Here is a 6,291-nt window from a genome sequence, read left to right as displayed (position 1 = left end):
GAGCAGTTTTCTTTAAAGATATGGAATTATATGGAATTTATCATTTTATGTCAAAGTCATCTCCAATTCAGGTCTTGTTATTTATGATAACCAAAGGGCAGTTTAATCTGGATTTACTCCTGATGTTTTAAAAGTGTCAAAGGTATAGGCACCTATAGTTCTGAGGGAGTGCACCTGTAGTTCTGAGCGAGTAAATAAACTATGAGAGAGAGAGAGAGAGATAGAGCTTGGGTGATGGAGTAAGGGTAGGTGGGTATAACCATATGTTCTTTTGTTTTTTCAAACTGACACTGTGACAGCTTTATAAATTATGTAGTCTATAAATTATATAATTTTGCAATTTTTATATATATGTTCAGCGCACACTTGATGCATATGCACACACATGCAGAGAAAGCAAAAGCATGCATATGCACATCACTTGAAATCTGCATTCATGCACAATCATCCATCTTATGAAAAAGAAAGAAAAATTGTCTTCAATTCTAAGCCATTCATACTCTGTTTTCATGGTGACTTGTGTATAATGCAGTCACCCCAGAACCAAAGACTGTAAACTGGAAAATAACGACAGAAACATTTTTCCAATTTAAAATTTCTTTATTCAATGCTACACTAAAATAATACATAAAGATGAACAAGAAGAAAACACAGATGTGAGAGTGACATGGTGGTTTCATATCCCATCCAATTAATCTCCAGACAATCACTATACGGTCATATATTTTGATTACTTTACAACCTGCCCTCTAAAAAACAAAACATGAACAAAGTAACCTAGGAATGGAAAACCAGAAATTGCATTCAACAAAACAATCACATTATTGGAGAAAATAGAAGTGATTTAAGTAGGAGCATTTGACACATGAGCAGGCAGACTGTCACTGTCACTCACAAGAAATGTATGAAAACAGGCTTTGCTTTTCTTGCCAGGCAAGTCTTCTGTTCTGGGTGTATATCCAGAAGTTTATTTAGTTCGTAACACTGACTGTAAGTGTAGCACTGTTTCTGATATTGTACATTAAAGAAGGGTGGTGGCTGCTGGAAGGGGAGTATAATTCTAGGAAAATTGGTGTGAGGTGTGTGAGACTGACACCCATGTCATAGAAGAAACAAACAATCCATCAAATTTACATTTACACTGGTAGAATGAGGTGAAAACAAAATTTATTGTATACATGTCAATTCAACTGCCATTCGTGGAGCCTACATTCACAACCCAGTACCCAAATCACTGTATGTACAGACCTGTGTAGTCAGAGTAAACAAAACAGTGAACATGGACACTGGTACCAAACATCTTTTCAAAATCAGGCCAACCTACTTGGTTTATTTCTTTCTTTTTATAACACTTTGATGTGATATTGACACCAATAAACGGCATGTGCATATTCCACAAAACTGCATAATTGTATTCCGATGATTATACAAGCAAGAAGAGACTACCATAACAGTGTCCCAAAGATAAAATCTTTTTATACCAAACGGCACCACCGAACCTTGCTAATATTTGTTCATCACATTTTTTGGGGGAATAAAGCTCTTTCAACCAGAATGCACATATTGGTATGACAACTTGCCAAGTGGAAAAAAGTCTTTTCACCTGGGATGGTACGCATGTTTGGAACTGTAACTTGCTAAACAAAGTATGTACCTTGAGCTTCCATTGCCATAAAATACCATCACGATCTCGGGATAGTATTACTGTTATTTTAAACATTAGATGTGTACTTCTCTGACCAGATACAAGCAAGCCTGCACAAAATTATGTTACAGATGAGAGAAACACACACATACACAGCCACACAAAAACATACATATTTCTGGTATCACATTTCCAGCTGGGCATGTGAAAAGATCCCTTTGGGAGCCAAATGCATTAGAGTTGGGGGAAGTTTCTGTCCAACCTGACGCCATAATGACACCAATGGCGGATCAGGGAAGGGTTTCAGTAACTTCACCTTAACCCCTCTCTCCACCCAACCAAGAAACACACACAAGCTCTCTCCACCCCACCAAGAAACACATGCACACACACAAAGAGTTAAACACAGTTTAAGAAGCGACATCATCACATGATAAAAGGCTTTTCTTCAGGCTCTTTATATCATTTTATTCCCTTGTGTTTAAAACATTTTGTTCAGGTATTTGTCTACATAATAAAATAAAAAGGCATCCATTCTGCTGTATGCTAAGATGATAAACACCTTTTTTCTTATTATTTTTTTTGTGGTTTGGAGTAAATACCAACTTTGTTTATCTTTACTGCTATCAAGATCTATGTTCTTTCGAGGTGAGTTTCTGCCCATGACCGGAATGCATGCTTGGTCCCCGCGTCATGGTGAAGTTTTAATTGATTAGGATTTAATTAGGGACTTTAGTAACTCAAATAGTGCACAGAAAACGAGTCGAACAACTGCCGACTCCATCAACATTCTTTTCGGTAGTGAACACTAAACAATGAATTTGGGATAAATTTCTATTTATTACCTGCATTTTGTGAGCTAAATATACATGAAAAATCAAATTTTAAACACAACATATTAATCAGTAGAGTGGTGGCTTAGTAGTAATGCACCCAACAAGGAAACAAGCAGAATGTAGTGTAAGAGTACAAATCTTTCATATGGGATTGATATTTTAAGTCCAGTGTAATGCATGCACAAGTAAAAGAACCCATGGCAACAAAAGGATTGTCTTTGGCAAAATGTATCATTCTGACAGTAAAACAGAAACTTGCAGACAAAAAATATAAGAAAGGGTGGTGCTTCACAGTGGCACCATGCTTCTTCCCCATGGAGAGAGCAGCCCAAATTTCACAAGAGCAATCTCTGTTGTGACAAAAAATTAACACAATCATTAGGCCGTTTGCAAAGTAGTAAATCTCGACCATCTCTGATTTAACTTTTATGACTCTTAAGTTAAAAATTATAATTCATTTTGTTTGAGGACGTCATTCTTTACATAAACATGCCAAACATTCAGAAGCTTTTTGTCATGCCACCATACACAATGCTGCCTGATGTGCTTTGTGCATGACCTGCAGTGGTAACTGCAAACCTGTCACACAGTTCCAAACAGGAATTCCACATGCAACCAATAAACAGAAAACGATCAAGACTGCTACGCTTTGTCTTCAACATTTCAGACACTTTTGTGCTTCATCACAATTCCTGTCTTGGGAAGGTTTTAAATACTTCAGCCCATGAGATCCCTTTCTGTACCATTCTTTACCCAAGTTCTGATTTGTGTTTAAACTTTATTATACATAATTCACACAGATCTGTCCATAAAGTTCTAACATTCTGCAATTTCTTGCTACTGATGACTGTGATGTCACCTGAATGGATGGATACTCGACAGGTAATAATCTGCACCTGAGTGTGCTGGATGCCATTATTCAATTTACAGTGAATAATGGGTAGTTCATTGCTCTGAGGTTATTTGTTTTTATTCTAAAAGGACAAAAGTGCAGAAGAAACAATCTATATGAAAAAGCGGGGGATACACACACAAGCGGCACCAAAATACACTATCACAACCAAGGACTGCAGGACGGTGTGGCTATTTGGAGCATTCCTTTACCTTTTCTTCACAAGTCTGGAAGCTGAAACTTGTGAAATGAAGCACTCAGCATCTTGTCAAGTGTCCTGGTCAGCTTTAAGCAGCTGACGTCTGCAACAGTTTAAGGTTAAAGGCCCCATCGCCTTTTACTGCAGTCGGGGCAGTGAACTCCTATCCAGTGTGTCAAGGGCTCGGCATAGAAAGGTATGGCCCAATCCTCTTCCTTCTGCCATTTTAACCTTCCCTAACCAAAGGCAGGTACCCATTCACACCTGGCTGGAGCGAGGAAAATCAAAGTGCCTTTCCCAAGGACACCACACTAGGCCGAAATGGGGGATCGAACCCTGACCACCGGATCAGGAACACCTTAACGATTCTGTCAGGGTGCCTCTCTCACCTGTGCTACTTCATTCATTAACTGAAATAAATGTGTTGTTCGTCATTCACATATTCAGTTGCCACAAAGAATCATCTAACAATCATGTAAGAGTACTGGAGAAATATATTTGAGCAGAAAGAAGAGGAAATATGTTTAGTGTCCCAACACATGCTGATGTGTGTAGACATTCTGTTTAGGTATCAATTTTCACATTTGAATGCCTTTGTCTGAAAGGTTAAGATAATTATAGTCAATAAAGCAGCAATGGAGAAAAAAGGAAAGTTTTGTGGTGTCACTTACAATTACATCTGCTGTGATTATAATGAAGTGTGGAACAGCTGTTTATTTTGTTTTGTGTATAAAGTATTAGGGATGTGCAGCACACAAAATTACAACTGCCTCACCACACCTTGCCTTTACTGTGCTTAGATCATTCTGCATCACTTCAACACGGCTACCTCCATTCACACTCAACTGATGTATGTTTTTGGAAATATTTCTGAGTCCAGCTTTGGAACTAAAATCCACCATCCTCACAATCATATAATTAATGGGTGCACATAAAAAATCAAACAGCATCTAAGAAAAATTAAAAAGAAGTAAACATGTTATTTCATCTTCATGTATGCTTTAATTTCACACTAGAGCTGCTTGTAAATATCTTCTTACTAAAACAAGTAAACCAAAAATTACGAATGTCACACAATTTACATTAATTTTGTTCACACTTAAGACACCTTAAACTGTAACAAATATATGTAAGCTGATGCACAATGTTGTGGCTTAAGTTATTTAAGGGAAGAAAAGAATAACAGATCAATATACTTAAGTTTAAGGGGAAAAAAACGAAAAGAACAGCAGATCCATAGTCATGTTTGCTGTTGAGCAGACAATATTTACCATTCTCTTGTGAAACTGCTATTTTCAATAACTGGCAATTCCATTTGCATCTGCACATTAACTATCCACTGCCTATGAAAAGATAATGAAACAGAATAAGAGTGGAAAAACCAAAAACATAAAACAACCTGTTTCCCACCACCCAACAAAAATGTATTTCACACAAGTGTCAGATATAAAACAGTAAGAACTCAAAACAGCCATCTTCAAAAAGATTACACACAAATCATTCTCTTAATAATTATATCAATTATGAATATGTACAATAATTGACACATTGTTAAGGCAAATAGTTGTTTCAACTTGACTTCATATATCAATGTTCAATTCTTTACAAGTCATACAACTCTGTGACTCAGACGAGTACAATACATAGCATCCATAAGCAAACAGCATTTAGAACAGTGGTACATCAACTATAGATCTTGCTGCACTTCTCCTTGCACAAAATCTCAAGGGAACACAAACAAAATCATCCAAACATAGGTCAACATCTCCAGTGATTTAAAGGAGAAAATACAATCTCAGAAATCCACAGACAAATGTTGAATACACCATTAATATTAACAAGTACATGTTTCACAATACTGAGTCTAGAATTATGGTGCTGACACACATTCTAAGTTCAATATTTCATTCTGGTGGGCAGTGAATAAAAACAATTTAAAAAAAAATGTGCAGAGATAAATGTCTAATTGTGTGACATCCACAGTCACTCCCATTCCCCCTCACACTGTCACAGACACATTCACACTCCCCCCCCCAGAACTGTATCTTTATAATTTTTATGTAATGTAATACCATCCCCCCAACCCCCTGCATCCCCCCAAAATAACACGATAGTATAATGCGGAATCTTTTAATTTACCTTATGAGGCAGAAGTGCTATCTTAATATTGTAACAGGGTTAACACGAAAGGAATGGGACACTAAACAAAGCAAATTCCAAACTGTACATTGGCATGAGCCAAGAAGCTGAGACCAGATTAACGGCATACTTTTCATGTACACATATATCGTACATGACTGCTGTACACAAGAATGAAAAATGGATTCTGTCTAAAATACCCATCCTCTTTTTCCACACTGAAATAAAATTGTGTTTACAATACCATTAATATGCTGGCAAGGACTCAAGGAGTATTGTAATTTACTGGAAGCTGTTATGTACAAAATAAGGAGAGAGAAAAAGAATTACCCTTTTCTTTCTCTTTTTAAGAGGGAAAGCAGAACTGGCAATGGGGGCAAAAATGAGTCAAAAACATATTAAGAATAATATTTTGACAGATTACTGAAGCATCCTTTGGTCTGAGGTGAGATCACTATGCAGTTCTAAAACAAATAAATGGAGGCAGAGATTCACCAGTGAAAGACTACATTGATGTATGTACTGCAAACTGATGAGGATCTGACTGTGTTCTGTGCTTTCTCCTTCATAGCATTTTTTA

This window comes from Babylonia areolata, chromosome 5 (genome assembly GCF_041734735.1).
Source record: "Babylonia areolata isolate BAREFJ2019XMU chromosome 5, ASM4173473v1, whole genome shotgun sequence".
NCBI classification, from domain to species: Eukaryota; Metazoa; Mollusca; class Gastropoda; order Neogastropoda; family Buccinidae; genus Babylonia; species Babylonia areolata.
Note: the sequence above shows the minus strand (reverse complement) of the source record.